The sequence below is a fragment of the Haemaphysalis longicornis genome, unplaced genomic scaffold (assembly GCF_048455015.1).
Source record: "Haemaphysalis longicornis isolate Haplotype H1 unplaced genomic scaffold, Haemaphysalis longicornis Haplotype H1 scaffold_7, whole genome shotgun sequence".
NCBI lineage: Eukaryota > Metazoa > Arthropoda > Arachnida > Ixodida > Ixodidae > Haemaphysalis > Haemaphysalis longicornis.
Window position 1 is genome coordinate 112472541 of NW_027526422.1, and position 17927 is coordinate 112490467.

Consider the following 17927-nt stretch of genomic DNA (forward strand, 5'->3'; position numbering starts at 1 on the left):
TCTTGACACATTCACATGTTTTGAGAAGAATAAATTGTGGACTGGTGCTCAGTATGGATAAACGCCAGTATTGATTTTGTACAATACTTACCAACGCTATCTCACTGAAACCTAGATAAGCACAGTTTGGTCTATTAAGGCCAAGGCGCCATAATATTCCCTAATTCTTTATGAACATTTGTTATAAGTGCACCATGAGCTGATATCACCACTGCTGGATACAAGTGTTAGTTCCCTAAGGCCATTTTCTGCATAAAGATGTATATCTAATTCTAACTGACGGTATACTTTTACGCATTCTATACGCTATGCAGGACGCTTGGCAACCGCTATCTTGATGAAGATATACTAAATAATAAAAATTGAGTGACTGCCTCATCACTAAGACGTCAAACGAGTGTAACGATAAGCGGTCGTCCGATCACGTTCGTCTTTATTGCTGGGGCTACTGGGAAGGTGCTAGTAGAATTATACCTCTATGTTAGTCTTTGGTGCAGGAGGGATGATCCCATTGTTCGCTATAAAAAGCGATCCACCATAACACAATAAAGAAGAGAGGGGGCATTGTCCTGGTATTTTGTTGAATAGCACAAACATCTCGAGCTTGGTCAAATGTGATTTTGCCGCCCCCCCGCCTGTTGCGAAATGGTTGTACAGTCTCCTATGCACAATGTTTGGGCATATCAATTGAGCATAATTTTCGGAAGATTTGCGCGTATACAGGGTGTTGCAACAATAACTGGAACACTTTAAAAATTTTTCCTGAGCGATCCGCCGCTCTGTTCGCGCTGACACTTCACACAAAGGTCGCATTTTGTGGTCTATTTTGTTTGACACCGGGAACAACAAGGGTACTTACCTGTTTATTCTGAAAATAAATGAAAACGATTTTCGCCTATGGGAAAATGGCCGCTGATTAGGACGTGCGAGCCAGGGCAAGTTGATGTTGGAACGACGGAACCACCTGCAGATTGAAACGCACGTTTGGGATTCACGTACGGAGCCAAATGGTGCAGCAGACGATCAGAAAATGCACCTAGAAATGAGCTAACAGACGATCAGAAAACCCGGTTTTCGGGCTCGCACGTCCAAATCGCCGCCATTTTCCCATAGGCGAAAATCGTTTTTATTTATTTTCAGAATAAACAAGTAAGTACCGTTGTTGTTCCCGGTGTCAAACAAAATAGACCACAAAATGCGACCTTTATGTGAAGTTTGAGCGTGAACAGAGCGGCGGATCGCTCAGGAAAAATTTTTAAAGTGTTCCAGTTATCGTTGCAACACCCTGTATAGTTTATATATTTATTTATTTTTATTTACTTATTTGTTTGTTTGTTTATTTATTTATTAAATATACCTACAGCGCAGATATGGCATTATTGTATGAGGGTTACAATCTTGATGCATAAAGCAATCACAGAAAAGGGCAATACACAAAAGGGCAACAACTCTTAGAAATACAATGGCGGAGCATAATCCCAACTGTTATATGTTACATCACGAAATCATCGATGGCAGTGTGAAAATCAGATGCGGCGACTACTTCACTGGGTAGAGCATTCCAATCTTCGATCGTTTTAAGAAAAAATTAGAATTCAAAGACATCAACGCGGCACTGATACGGTCCTATTTTTCTTTGATTATCTCGTCTAGTAGTGATGTAATGAGGTTCTTTTATATAAATGTTTTTGTTAATTCCTTTCTTATCGCTTGGAATGTTAAATAAAATTTTTAACGTCAATACTTTCCTACGAGCTGTCAAGGTTTTCCGTCCAAGTCCTTCAACAATACTCGAGCTTCTGACACTGAAAAAGTAATTTGCTGTGACAAAGCATGCTGCTCGTTTTTGGAATGCGCTCTAACATATCAATATTCTTATTATTAATAGATCCAATGATTGGCAAGCGTTCTGGTGCCCTCCTTCGTTTCTTGAAAAGAAGAGAGGTTAGAAGAGATATCGGATTACGCTGCACTAAACGCATTTACGCCCATCTCTATGGCCATATTTCTGCCCGAAGTGTTGTATTTCTGGTTGTGCGACAACATTTCATTTTAGGCTTGAGTCTTAGGGGCCCACAGAAAATTATAAAAAACAGACCCCGCCATATGGCGTGGAGTGGCAGAGACTAAATTGCATATGGTATCAAAGGTAGGTGGTTTTCTGCACGTTTTCAGATCCTCCGGCTCGAACAAAACGCATGTATGCACGTTACCCGAAACATGAATATGAGGGTACTGAATATTTGATAAAGGCTCGATTTTAATGTACGATGAATGCATTCTAGTATAGATTCAAGCAGAGAAAACCTGTTCTAATTTCTTATTGTGTATCGAAGGCATACGTTCAACCGCATTTAAGGACGACACTAGCATTAAGGCATGTTGTGATGCATTCGCCGTGATGAACGAGGGGTTATTATAATAGGTGACTAACCAATCGAGGTACCAATTGACATCAGAAATTTGGAATTTTCCTACACCACTGTATCTGACAATTTGTTAGGATTATGTATTTTATACTGTTGTTGTCATTTAGCCACAAAAACATTTGAACAGAAGAATGCATCCTAAAAAAATCAAAATTTCAGAAAGGCCAAAGATTGTGCATAGATTGCCATAGCGGGAAAACAATTACAGAACTAAAGTGAAAGAAGAAATTGCCACTGTGGCCGCAGATCACGATGGTACGCCCCTGCGGATGCCAACTGTGCTTAACACGCCAGACACATCACGAAGACGTCAAGTTCAAGAGCGCAATCGGGTATCGAGTACCTTGACTTGTGTGCTCCACTGGGCAGTCGTTAAAATTTGGCGCCCCTTATTATGTAGAAGTTCTTCTAAATTTGTTATGTGTTCAATCAAATCCGTAATTTCGTGTTTGTTGGGATTTCCCCAAATTTGTATTTTAAAATGTATCGAATAGGCTTACCGATAAATGTTGTTCATTTCCCTCATAGTCCAAAGTCTTTTTCAGCCATCAAAGATATATATGTAAGTGTGAGGAGGCGCTGCTCACCGGACAGGGGTCAGCAGGTCGAAGCGAGGAGGACGAGGTGTGTGCGGAGGCGGAAGAAGGGCGCGAGAGAGAAAGAGGAGGAAGCAGAGGTGGCGAGCGCTGGAGGCAGGAAGAACGTGGTTCCAGAAGCTCTCGGCTGGGCGAGAACGCCTAGGGGGTCGTCGTCACGGAGCCGCACATTCCTCCTGGAAGCTTTCAGCTGGGCGTCAACGATCAGGAGATCTTCACACCGAGCAACACCTGGTCTCTTCCAGTCGGGAGTATCCACGGAACACCCGGGCCGAACACAACGTGTGGTTCATCGGCCCGGCACCGACACCGGCACCGGCACAGCACCGGCATCAACAAGGGCACCGAGCCCAGCGCACCGAGCCCTGCGCATCGAGTCAACTCACCGACTGGGACCCACACGTGAGCGCGAACAATTTGGAGTGGAACTCCTCGCAGGGGACTTTGTTATCATAGGACTGTTGTCATTAAATTAGCTGGACGTTCATTTGTGCACGTTATTTTGTAATTTGTCCCGTCAATATCATTTGGTCCTTGTCCGTAGCCGAATCGTCTCTACTCTTGTCCGGGCGGTAAATTTTAACCTCCTCATTTGCAAAATCAACCTGCATCACAAAAATGGCGTCCGTGACAGGACTCTCTGCGTAACTTCCAGAGAGTCCAGGAGAGAATTTTTCGGCGGACAGGAGAGCACTTGGCACCGGAATGGACATGGACAAATTGCTCGCAGTGGGAAAAGTGTTAGGCCTGGTGGGCAGTGAGCTGAAGGAATGGGTCGAGAGAGAGATGGAAAAGGAAAAACAGGAAAGTCAGGATGCGAGACAGAAAAGAGCGCTTGCGAGGGATGCCGAGCGCCAGAGACTCGAACTGGAGCGGGAAGTGCTAGATCGCAAGCTACGACTCGAGGAGATCCGAGCTCACGCACCAGATGCCAACTACATCGGGGACGGAGGAGCTTGTGGAGCGAGCAGCTCAGACGTTATCAGCCCCCATAAGCTCATTCCTGTTTTTAACGACTCCAGAGACGACCTGGACGCTTATATCTAGAGGTTTGAGCGCGTCGCTACTGGTCAGGGGTGGCCGAAAAAAAAGTGGGCAACCACAATTAGTTTGTGCCTGACTGGTGAAGCACTGAGTGTAGTCGGTCACCTGTGTCCAGAGGATTCATTAGACTACGAGAAGGTCAAAGGAGCTTTACTGCAAAGATTTCGTTACACCGCAGAAGGCTACAGAGAGAAGTTTCGAGGGTTGGTGCCGGAGGAGGGTGAAACCGGTCGCCAATTTGCAACTAGGCTCTCCGGACACTTCGACAGGTGGATGGAGACAGGCCGAATTGAAAAGACTTATGCGGGCCTGCGAGAGAAAATTATCACCGAGCAGTTTATGAACAGGTGCCCTAAAAACCTGCTAGTCTTCTTGAAAGAAAGAAATTGCGCCAAGTTGGAAGAGACGGTGGTAGCTGCCGATAATTACCTAGACGCACAAGAACAACGGAGACTTGGCTCACGGTCAACAGCTTGCATGGAGGAGAAACACAACCATTAGTACCGCGAAAAATACTCGCCTCAAAGGAAAGGAAACTCCCGACCGGAAAAAGAGTGTTTCCTTTGTGATAAACAGGGGCACACAGCTGCCGAGTGTTGGAAGCGCACGAGAGCCTGTTGGAAATGCGGGCAGGTTGGCCATAGGGCTGGTAATTGCCACCACCAGGAAGACGAAAAACTGCAGGCATCGTGCGTGGCACAGCCCAGGTAGGATGTTCCGAAATTTGTCACTCTGGAGACTGGCAGAAAAATTCCTGTCGTAAATACGGCCAGAGAAAAATGCCTGACATCCCTGTGTGACCTACCTGTTGTTGAAGGACGCCTAGGAGGCAAGACTGTTAGTATGCTTCGAGACACCGGGTGCAACACCGTGATTGTCCGAAAAAACTTGGTTCCTGCCAAAAACTTCACAGGAAAAATTAGCCCGGTCCTCCTCCTAGAAAGAACCATCAAGTTCCTTCCGGAAGCAGACATCGAGATCGAAACTCCGTTCTTTCGAGAAAACTCACCGCAAAATGCATGCAAGATCCTCTCAATGACTTGGTCATAGAAAATGTGGAGGGTGTGTCGATGTCTAACGCCTGTGTGGGACTGACGTTTAGCCCTCACACGACAAGGGAGCAGGCCTAGTTAACGAAAGTAGACAAAGAAACACTCAAGAAGGATGCTCCTCAACCTGACATATTTAGGTCAGGAAGGCTTAATGCAGAAGGTGTTCAACCTGATCTGTTGAAATCGGCCACAGAACAACCAATGAATGGGTTGGAAAATTGCTTTGCCGTCAACCGAAAGCAGTACCTCGCTAAGCCTGGACCAGAGGCAAGATCCTCGACAACACGCAAAGATTTCTTCGGGGGACACAAAGTACGTTCCCGGGAAAGGCTTAACCAGTTTATCTTGCCTAAACCACACCGAGGACGCCCGAATCGGTTCGGATGGGAAAGTTTGTCGGCGGGCCGCAAAGGTGACCAAAAAACCGAATACAGAGTTAAGACAGAATATTATAGACGAGACGTGCATGAGGACGTGAAAAGATATCTTAACTTTCGTGACATGAAGTAAGCACATATGCATCACAGTAAGCATATATGCTTACAGAATTAGCTACCAGGTCATCTTTAATGGCGCATTATTTTTGTGGGGGAATAATTATCCCGTAAAATGTAATTCAGCCGCTAATGTGCCCAAATAGTGGGAAGCATGATCCATTGAGAAATAATGAAAGGAAACAGATAAAAAGCCTGTACTGGATTTCAAATGTGTGAAGATAAACTACCATTTAGAAATGAAGGTTAAAAAACTTTTACGTGTCGGAGCCGCTAAGTCGCTTTAACCTAGCACAATGTTGTTTTCCGGTTGTCATAGACGCGCTTCAAGTGCTTCCGGTAGCTCTTTTTTGGTATCCGCAGTTATGGTTTTCAAAACTGCAGAAATTGCCTTAGGGTAGTTATTGACTTTACCATATACGAACAATGACATTGCGAATATGCTCAGGTTAACGCGACGTTTGCGTCGCGGGGTAAAATTGCGGCAATCGTACGTTTCAACGGGGAACGTCCAGAGCGGGTAGCTATGCCTATTTGCCCAGCCCCTGGCGAGCTGCCGCAGCAAGAACGGTTTGGCGGTATAACGAGGCAACTTTTACGTTCATGCTAATCATTAGGGATTGCAAAGCAGTGCGAGAGGGCTTGGCACCAGCCATTGTATTATTACATTCCATACTTTTGTGATAGGGGTGGCACGGTTCAGCGTATTAAAAAACGCGTGCCATTCCTACCGTTTCAGGCCTTTTGAATAACGCTGTAATTTCGCGCGAAGCCTGATAAGCTCTGCTCTCCTAGCCCGGTCTGTAGGATTTGATTTCAATCGTTGTTGAGCTCGAAGACAAGCAGCTCGAAGGTTGAGATTTCGTAGGCCGGGAACGGGATCTTCAGGACCCAGTTTGATAGCCTTCGTAGCTTTGGTTTTCGCCTCTAGGACCCTATCTGTCACTGTTCCTTGCGCCAAAGTACAGAATGTTAATAATTCAAGGGCTGGTGCCAAGCCCTCTTGCACTGCTTTGCAATCCCTGATGATTAGCATGGACGTATCGGCTCGAGAACGTGCGGAAATTTTAGCTGACATCTTCTTTTCAAAAACGAGGCATGCAGAACCCAACACTCCCACGCCGCCCGATGATCAAGGTTTCCTCACAACCTATTCACCCTGGCGGAGTTAGATGATGCCCTGCCCCTTTGCAACACCAAAAGTGCACCACGCCGAGACGGAATACCCTACAGCGCTATTAAGCACCCCCCCATAACAGCAAGGAAGCTCTCCTGGACTACTACAATAAGATATGCGTTACAGGAGACGTCCTACGGCCACGGAAAGAAGCATGGGTTAAACCAATTCCCAAACACGGCAAATTACTAAATGGTCCTGCAGCCCTTCGTCCTATATCGCTGATATCCACTCTAGCAAAAACGTTCGAGCACATGGTTGCATGCCACCTGAATTGGCAACTAGAGATGGATCATGTATTCACTCCTGTTAAAACATGTCGTCGAACACACCTATCGACTCCCGACAGCCTGTTGATGATCACCCATGAATTTTAGCCAGCAAAGCAACCAGGTGGCCTCGGCGTTTTGCTCCTTATGGACGTTAAAAGAGCTTTCGATAATGCCCCACCAGCCACAATATTACTTCTCTTGAGGGAAAGGGGACTTTGTGGTAGGCTAAGTAGGTTTCTGGAGGGCTCTCTGCTGGAACTTTCTTATAATGTATGGATGGGAGAAGAGTTCTCTAGCCCTCAAGTGCTCGAGCGAGGTGTCCCCCAGGGTGCCGTCTTAAGCCCGATAATGTTCAACATCTTGATGGCTGACCTTCCCAGGGTGCTTCGCAAGGTTCAGTGGCTAAGAACTATAATTTATGTCGATGAGGTGACGCTCTGGACGACCAAAGGTGATATCACAACACACCAACGAACCATCCAGCAAGGCATTGACGTCACAATAGAATTTCTTCAAAATTGTAGTCTTGAACTGTCACCAGAAAAAACAACTTACATGATATGTACACGTATGCGAGACCACCGGACCTTCATGGCCAAGCTGTGCACAGAGTTTTTACAGCCCGCATTCTGGGCCTCATAGTTGACGCCAACCTACGCAACTAAAGTGAAGTTACCGCACTAAGAGATACTTGCTTACGACTTCTCGACATACTCAAACGGTGCACAGGTTATGAGTGGGGTTGTTCTAAAAAGACGCTCCTTCGCCTACACCAAGGTCTCATTCAATCTAGGATACTATACGTCCTACCGCACCTCTGCCCTACCAAGACCCAAGCTAATAAGCTCGAGGTTTGCAACAGGCGGGGCATAAATATAGCCCTTGGCCTTCCAGCCCAGACTCCCAGCTTGCACCTCTACACGGAGGCTGGCATGAACACCCTTGCCGAACTCACCTCTGACAGGCACCTAGCACAGCAGCATCGCCTAGCTATGACACCAGCCGGACGTTGCATCATTAGGCAACATCTCAAACTGCAACAGCAAAAACCCAGAAGGCAGTTTCCGCTAGCACCGTGGACAGCAGATGTGCCCGCATGTGCTCCAATATCTGGACACCGAAGCGGCATTCATGGCTGGAGGGCCGAACAACGCAAACTGACCCGAGCATACTTGGCTCTTAAACAGCTGGACAAGGAGTATAACACCGCTCTCAGAATTTTCACCGACGGCTCAGTTGACCCAGTCACTGGGCGTGCGGGTGCTGCATTCATGTGTCCAGAATACGATGAAAAGCGTAAGATACACCTTTTCGACAACACGACACGTGAGATGGCCGAGCTGACAGCCATTCAGAAAGCTGTTCAGTGGCTAGAAACGCAAGAATGTTTCAAAGAATTGTTGATTCTTACAGACGCGATCAATGTCCTACGCCGTGTAAAACGGACAGATCAAACCTTTGAGGCCATCTTAAATATCCGGCAACGCGTCAGCAGGCTGAGGACCCCCGAATCTCTTGTGACCTTTTTCTGGATACCTGCTCACGCGGAAATCTCAGGCAATGGCAAGGCTCACGCACTTGCGCAACAAACAGCAAGGGACACATCAACTGGGACAAGCGACATCACCCGGGCTTAACCCTTCTCTTCTGAGCATGAAAATTCTCATGAGCTTCCTTCGGTAATAGTGCCATCACCTGCATCTCAGGATGAGCAGACGGATGAGAACTGTGAAAACGCAGCGGAGGAACCTTCACCTGCTTCGAGCTCGGAATTTTACACCCCCCGCAAGGTGGAAAGGAAGTTGCAACTACGAGCGTCTCTAGGAGTGAAGCATCCAGTCGTACCTCAGCACTGTTCCTGGGAATGTCGCACGATCGTTCACAGGATTAGAACTGGACCGAGAAGAACCCCACACTTTCGCGCCACAAGATTCGGCAGTCTAGATGACCCCGAGGGTTCGCGGTGCTCAGCCAATAATGACATTGCGCACATCCCCTGGGACTGTCCTCGTCTTGCCGACTGTCGCGAACAAGCCTTCAGAACCATAGGATTGGCAATCCCACCGAGCCTTAATGATTGGCTTTATCCAGGCAGTCCTAATCAGAGTAAAGAACAGCGCCTGCTCGTCGCTCTACGAAACTTCGTCAAGGACTCTGGTCTTCAATATTTTCTTTAATTCCAGGCCCAATTGGATGTGGCATTGGAGGTATCCTACATTTTCCCCAACTCCGATTACCTAATCCCTCTTCCCTAGACACCAAAATTCGCTAAGCGTTACATGGCGTCTTTGTATCTCTTTTACATAAAATAAATGCGTGTTACCACCACCTTTAGGTTTCTTTCGAGTGAATTGTTAGCTGTATCCTGTTCTCTTAACTAAATTCTACGCAATATTTATATAAGAGAGGGCGAATTGGTGTCTTTTAGGTTGCTTTAGACGAATAAGGGTCAAGTTTACCGTGATAGGGTCCGCAGAATAAGTCCGCACATTATATTGTGCTCATGATCACAATAATTGCTGCTCAACAGAATAGGCACTGCCAATTTGGTTTAGGTACATTTCACTCACTCGGAAAAGAAAACTCCCGAATTCCAATAAGGCATGCATGGGAAATTCGCGCCTGCTAATGACGAACTTACGAGAATGCGAGAAATGAAGAAGGTACTGGCTTAATATCCCCGATGCTTTGTCGTGGGAATGCAGATGTGTGCCGAGGCACACTACAGAAAGAACAAGAAAAGGACATGATACGTAATCTTGACGATTACTATGCGTACCCATGTGCTGGTTAGGAAATTGGACACACATGCTGGGGCGATGACTACATCGCAAGGAGTGCTTAAGAGTCCTGGTAATTCTTTTCAGCTATTTGTTCAAATAGATTGTTCTCATTTATGTGCCAGGGTCAGTGACGTTTCACAAAAAAAGTAGACTCTAATCAACATTCAAAGGCTAGAATCCCAAGTTTACGAAACATTGCATGAGACTGCTAACTTTAAACCAATTAATTGGCTTTTCCATACTTCAAAATCTCTAATTGTCTATACGTGGAGCTTACCCAAATGTGTTACATAAAAATGCGGAGATACGTGAACGAAGGTGCACGCAGTATAAAAACTAATCTTTAGTTCCAAACACACAGGTATAAAAAATATTGCAGTCAGAATGTTGCGTTTATACATACTTCGAAAGAGAATCTAATTGACTCAAATTGATTCTAAATTTAAGTTGTGATGTGTTACAGCGCAACCAGACGGAAGACACCAAAGAATACAGAGGACGCTGTCCTCGTCCTTCGTCTGCTTTGTAATAATTCAACATGAACTCCCAATATCTCGCCGAATTATTGATTTTGTGAATTATTTGTTTATATATCGCTGCCAATTTCATCTGTCTCACGTCGAGGAAACTATTTTTTGCTTTAAGTAACAGAATTCTTCTTTTTAAACACGCACGCTCCTTGATGTAAAGGCGATAACAACATGACCGTTATTGCCGTATGACTGGGTTACGTACTATAGCCAAAGTACGTGGCCAGCACTGGAAGCAGTACTATTGATGACATTATCTCGATGCGAGTACATCAAAAATTATTTATACCAAGGCCGTTCATTTGTGCTTGCTTAGCGCTACCAATTCTGGTTACTTGAATAATTACTGTAAAGGCCTTAGAACTAAAGTGTAACTGAAGTTGACGTTCTGAGAAGGGCTTGTCCAGTCAAATATTTCGTTGTAAAAATCGGTCAGTGACGTCTATTCTTTGCTACACATTGCATAAGGATTTGCTGATAGCTTCAACAGAAAGAAGTGTTGCTTCCAAAGAATAATTTTTTTTCGTCCGCATAAGATAGGATCACACCATCTGGAATAAATTGGCAATAAGTTTGAAGATCGGAAGCTATAAAATTGTGCTGGATGGTTACGTCATGCTTAAAATCTTCAACATAGAGCGGTAGAGACACGTGTGTGATATATCAAAAAGAACAAAGGTTCGGAAATATTGGGGTTCTACACAGCGCCCTCCCCTGCACAGGTTGCAACTGCTCACGAAATGCCTTTTCCGAAAGAATAGTTGCTAATTTTAAGAGTGTGGGGTTTTATAAAAACGTGGTGAACTGGAAGTATAATTGATTTATTTACTAGTCGCTTTGGTCTTCATCATCAGTAAGATATAATTTGTAAAATACTACAGCCCTGTGTTTTTTACGCTTGAATAATATTCGAAACTAGAGCTCCGAATACGTATTTCAAATAAATATGGCGCAGACATTTCGTGAAGATCATGCATGAAACTTTCGCAATGCTTCAAGCTAACAAGTTACGAAATGGATACACAAAATGGTCTATAAATGCTCATTCAAAAAATATTCTGAAAACCTGAGGCTCAAATATGACCACAGCTAAGAGAAAAATAAGGCAGAGAAACCTATCGTATATGATTTATATACTGACTAAAGGTGTATAAATATAAAATTTGAGGTGGTGTACACCGAATTTCGCGACGGCTGCAGCAAGGAAGTTTTATTTTACATCATGCACAAAATACCCAACACATGCATGCTAATTTTGTTTCAAGTGCCTCTCTGTATAACAATTGCTGCAACCAAACCAAATGTGAGTATATTTATTGCATTCTAAGAAACAGTATCCCGGTATTCTCAAAGTCAGCAGTTATAAAATGGTTGTCGGCATGTTAGCCCAGATTAGAGAGATGTTCGCAAACAGAGCAGTCGGCAGGCACAACGTGGTTTCTTGAATTCACAAAAGGAAGACGCCTCCATCTTCGTGGACAAAATCTGGATATTTAAAGTTCAGCTATACGCTTTTCTCAAGTCTACAACTTATTTACCGTGAATAATTTTCACTGCTTATAATTTAGAGAATTCCAACTCCTGTTGTTTGCACGCCCAATGAAATAGTCAGGTGTCTGTGTGAGGTGTACTACTCGCTATCAGGTGATGTAATTTCTCCTGCGTCAGGGTTACCTCTTCTGAATGATCGCGTGAATATATTGCATTGTTGCATAGCCTTTACAAAACCACGCTTGTTCATTATTTTGACTGAATTCTAAGGTGGGCGACATTTTGTTAGTGATTACCTTCGTTGTATTATAAACCAAAAAAAGCTTATTTGGTGGAGATAAATATCAATTTACTGCCCGGTCATCGTAACAGTACATACAGCGCACACACTCGAAAATACCTAGTGCAATGTACTTCAATCCCAGTGTGCAATAAATTGTACACAAAAGAATTCAGCTCGACATCAAACAAAATATACGTTTGCGGGAAATAAAATTGAGTTCTAGATAATCCCTACACATTCAAGAATCCATTCAACACAAATTTCAAAATATTTCGTAAAGCGGTAAGAAAATAAGAGAATCTTAATTGGGTGGGTCGAGTAGCGCGACTCCACGGGGACGGAGGCCATCGTCAAAATGGCGCGCAAAAAGAACCGCGTGGTCGACTTCTCCCACTCTGCTCTAGATGGCAGCACATGTCTGTGCAATTCTTTGTACAGGCGGTCTTAGCTTCTACGGCTGTTGGAAAACCGCCACGGCGCTGAGAACGAGTGTGCAATATATTGTACACTGGGTCTCACGAGGATATATATATATATATATATATATATATATATATATATATATATATATATATATATATATATATATATAAAGATTGACAGTCGCAAAAACCTCGGAAAGAAAATGGGAGAATGCGGTAGTTCACTGAAACATACAAAAAAATTGGAGACAGAAAGAAAGTGGAGAAGAAAGGCCCGCCGGGTAGGATCCGGATCCACCTCGTTGGTTTGCCGGGTGGGACTTGCCGGCTGGGTTCGGGTCCCATCCGGCCGGCATTTTTTCTCCACTTTCTTTCCGCATTTCCAAATTTGTTATCTGTTTCAGTGACCTACCACATTCTCCCCTTTGCTTTCCGAGGTTTTTTTGCCTTCGCACCCTTATTTCTGTCCTAATTCAACGAGCCCCTGAGTTCCTATTCTGATTCGCTATATATATTGATATGGATATGTATATATAGAAATATGTAAATGTATATATATATATATATATATATATATATATATATTGTAGAACACAGGCGTAGGGGATGAGGGATTCCGTAAGGACACATATCAAAGTTGCAGTCCAAATTGCCAGTGCTGTTTGGCGTTTTAACAGTGTTTTATAGTGCCGAATGAGGTACGATTGCCTTTTTTTTATGCAGGAATAAATAACTGAAAATTCAAGTCGAGAAAAAATCCGCAGTTTTTTCCGGAAACGGGAATCGAACCCACAACCTCCGCATAACGCGTGCGGTGGTCTACCATTGAGCTAGTTCCGCGGCGACTCCTCTCTCGACTATACAGTGGGGTTTTGTATTTACGAATGCTCAGAGCCCGGTCAACTCAATTTTCAATTATTTATTCCTGCATAAAAAAAAGGCAATCGTAGCTCATTCGGCACTATAAAACACTGTTAAAACGCCAAACAGCACTGGCAATATGGACTGCAACTTTGATATATATATATATATATATATATATATATATATATATATATATATATATATATATATATATTCGAGATCTAATCGAAAGGCGTGGGTTCGGTCCCCACTCTGGGCGCGTGTTTTTCTTTCTTTCTTTCTTTCTCACGTAATTAATAAAAATAATAATTTAACGTCACTAACGGTAAAAAATATTCTAACCATTCCCCTATGCCTTCTTTGGCGTTGTAGACTGCCAGCGTTTCTTTCTGTATTTTCTAACGAGCCCCTCATTTGCAAACCCTATTATCATGCGATAGCTTAGCGAGGTCCTCGGTTCTGGCAGCCTTGATGCCAAGGTAGCATAAGAGGGCTTCCCGCCAGTTACCCGCTTATGACAGGCTGTAGACGTTCGCGTCACGCCCCGGGGGTAGAAAAGAAGGTCCCCTTCTCCTCGTGTAGTCTGAGTGGCGCTGGCTACCACCCTCAAGCGTCAGATACAGTTGTTGTAAATATAAATACCCCAGAAAGTGAAGCAGAACACAGTCGCCCAGATAGCCGAATTGGTAAGGCATTCGAGATCTAATCGAAAGGCGTGGGTTCGGTCCCCACTCTGGGCGCGTGTTTCTCTTTCTTTCTTTCTTTCTCACGTAATTAATATAAATAATAATTTAACGTCACTAACGGTAAAAATATTCTAACCATTCCCCTATGCCTTCTTTGGCGTTGTAGACTGCCAGCGTTTCTTTCTATATAAATATATATATTGTAGTGCGGAAGAGATACAAGTATCTCCTACCCTTTCAAGGAGATTGGCCATTGTAATACAGCTTCAAGGAAGATGAAGAACTAGTTAGCCGGACAGGGATCATCATCAGCCTGGACCGCGAGAAGAGCGCGTGAGAGCCAGCCGTCAGCCCCGCTTGCTTCGGACTGCCTTCGCTGAGCGTCCTGCTGCCTTGCCTTCGCAAATAAACCCATCTTACAGTTTGGTGGAGGTGCGGGTTCTCCGCCTCAGCTCATCCCGTCTACCCTTGAGACTGGAGCTCCGCAGTCGTACCCTACCATCTCCCACTGAGTCAACCATGCCTGGTGATGCCCAACACACCGCGCCACCTTCCCCGCCGGCTGTCATCTGCTCCGGCGCGATCCGCCAGCCTGACCCGCCGCAGTTCAGTGGCGCCGACGACCAGGACGTCGAGGACTGGCTTTCTTCTTTTGAGCGAGTAAGCGCTTACAATCGGTGGGACGAGGTCACGAAGCTCAGTAACGCGGGTTTCTCCTTGAGGGGCGTGGCTGAACAATGGTTTCTGAACCACCCAGCTGATAGGTCAACGTGGACCGCATTTACGACGAACATTACTCGTGTATTCGGCCGCCCAGCTGTGCGCAAGCTTCTCGCGGAGCAGCGCTTAAGAGAGCGGGCTCAACAGGCCGGTGAGACCTTTACCTGCTACATTGAGGATGTGGTAGATCTCTGCCGACGCGCGAATCCATCGATGCCTGAACAAGACACCGTCAAGCACATCCTTAAAGGCATCGACGAGGACGCGTTCCAGATGCTGCTTGCGAAAAATCCCAAAACGTAAGCGAAGTCGTCAGCCTGTGCCAAAGTTATGAAGAGTTGCGCAGGCAGCGCACCTTGACTCGTCGCCGACTGTCGCAGCGTGACGACCCACTCTGTGCGCTGGAAGTCGACGGAAACCCGTCCCTGCTGCGGCGCATCAAAGAGCTGATTCGTGAGGAGGTCGCCCGGCAGATCTCTCTCTTGCCTTGTTTACCGCAGCAGTCGTCGCCGACACAAGATCCTGCCCAGTCGTCGCCACTCCATCAAATAATTCGGGAGCAAGTCGCTGATGCCATTTCAGCTGCTCCCGAGCCCTTGCCTGTTGCACCGCCGCTTTGCTACGCTGAAGTTGCGGCACGGACCCCGGCTCACGCTTATGTGCCTCGACGCCCACAGCCGCCGCCACATCTTACTCAGGTTCGCCCGTCGCCGCTCCACACCAACCCCTGGCGAACGTCTGATAACCGGCCAATATGTTTCTCCTGTCGAATTCCTGGCCACGTCGCACGTTATTGCCGCCGTGGGATTCCGCCGCCAGGAGACGCTTACCGGCGGCCAGCCTACGCTGATAACGCGTATGTTCCTTACCGCCCTTACAACGACGCCCATGCTGAGCCGCCCTATTCTCCGCCTTCTCGTGACGAACTCTCTTCTGGTGCCCGTCGGTCCGTCTCTCCTCGACGCCGTTCCATCTCGCCGATGCGGCGTCGTCCGACTGCCCCGGAGGAAAACTAATCGCCGCAGTTCCGGAGGCAAGAACTGCGGCGCCGTCGAAATACCGAAGCCCTTGTCTGTCCCCTGCGAACACGATTGAAGTAGACTTGGAAGGAATCCCCATTTGCGCCTTGGTTGACACAGGAGCTGCTGTATCAGTTATGGACGAAGAGATTTGCCGCCAATTAAGAAAAGTGAGGACGCCAATTTCCGGTTTTCATCTCCGTACTGCCACAGCGCACCACGTCGAGCCCATCGCAGTTTGCACCGCCCGGATTTTAGTACAAAATGAGCTCTACATCATCGAGTTCCTCGTCCTGCCCTCTTGTTCCCATCGCATCATCTTAGGGTGGGACTTCTTGTCACGTCATAGCGCCATTATTGACTGTGCCCGTGCCGAGCTTGCTTTACTTCCTCTGTTTGACTCCGAAACGGACAGTATTCCACTGTCTTCTAAGCTATGCGCCGCCAACGATTGCACGATTCCGCCAGCTTCTGCTGCTATGATACCAGTGACCTGTGACACAATTTCCGAGGCAACAGTCGTGTTCACGCCCTCTAATCTTTTTTTCCCACCGCAAAGGTACCTCTCTCCCCTATGCCGTCCTTACTATCGAGAATGGGGCAGGCACTATGGCTGTCTGCAATGCATCTCCTTCCCCATTAACTGTGCTTCGTGGTGAGTCCCTTGGGCGTGTGGAAGCTGTTGATAGCCACCTCGTCAACTTCCCGGATGTGTTAGCCCCTCTGTCGATCAATTCAATGAGCCGACCTCTACCTTTTGACACTGCTGCCTTCGTTACCGCCGTAGAAGACAGTCTCGATCCTGTTCAGCGCGACCAGCTTCTGACCCTTCTTCAGCGTTTTCAATCTACCTTTGACTGTCAGAAGACTTCTTTGGGTCGCACATCAACTGTCTCTCCTCGAATCGACACTGGCTCTCATCGTCCTTTGCGCCAGCGACCGTATCGCGTTTCGGCCAAAGAACGTTCCGTCATCGATAGCCACGTTGATGAGATGCTCCAGCGAGGCGTAATTCGACCATCTAATAGCCCTTGGGCTTCTCCAGTCGTGCTTGTTACGAAGAAGGATGGATCCATCCGATTTTGTGTGGATTACCGCCGACTTAACAAGATCACTCGGAAAGACGTTTACCCTCTGCCCCGGATCGACGATGCCTTAGACTATCTGCAAGGAGCTGAGTTCTTTTCATCGCTGGACCTACGCTCCGGTTATTGGCAGGTGCCGATGGCAGACGATGACCGTGAAAAAACCGCCTTTGTGACCCCCGACGGATTATACGAATTTAACGTAATGCCGTTCGGGTTGTGTAATGCGCCCGCCACTTTTGAGCGCATGATGGACGACATTTTGCGTGGCCTCAAGTGGAAAACTTGTTTATGTTACTTGGACGATATCGTTATATTTTCCCCCGATTTCGACACCCATCTTACTCGTCTAGAGCAAGTTTTGCATTGCCTAACGGATGCTGGTCTACAGCTAAACTTAAAGAAGTGCCATTTCGCGGCCCGAAAACTGACAATTCTAGGTCATGTGGTCTCAAAGGACGGTGTTCTCCCTGACCCTGCTAAGCTACAAGCTGTGGCCGACTTCCGGAAACCGACAACTCTAAAAGCCCTGCGCAGTTTCATTGGCCTTTGTTCTTATTTCCGGCGATTCGTTCCAAATTTTGCATCGGTTATTGCACCTCTGACCAAGCTCCTCGGCGGAAGCCATGACTTGTCCACCTGGTCTCCTGCATGCGAGGCAGCCTTTTTGACGTTACGTCGGTTGCTCACCTCACCCCCTATACTGCGCCACTTCGATCCTCGTGCGCCCACTGAGATCCATACTGACGCCAGTGGAGTCGGGTTGGGAGCTGTACTTGCCCAAAGGAAGCCAGGATTTGACGAGTACGTTGTTGCCTATGCGAGCCGTACGCTTACAAAAGCCGAATCCAATTACTCCGTCACGGAGAAAGAGTGTTTGGCCATCGTGTGGGCTATTGCCAAATTCCGCCCCTACCTTTACGGCCGTGCCTTCGATGTCGTGACAGACCATCACGCCCTCTGCTGGCTGTCATCACTAA

At 46.3% G+C, this 17927-nt stretch overlaps 1 long non-coding RNA gene across 1 annotated transcript in view; it reads right to left on the minus strand.

The window, feature by feature from the left end:
* LOC144144866 (uncharacterized) overlaps nucleotides 1-17927 on the minus strand; it is a 103715-nt gene that overhangs the window by 42820 nt on the left and 42968 nt on the right. The gene's annotated exons all lie outside the window — the stretch shown is intronic.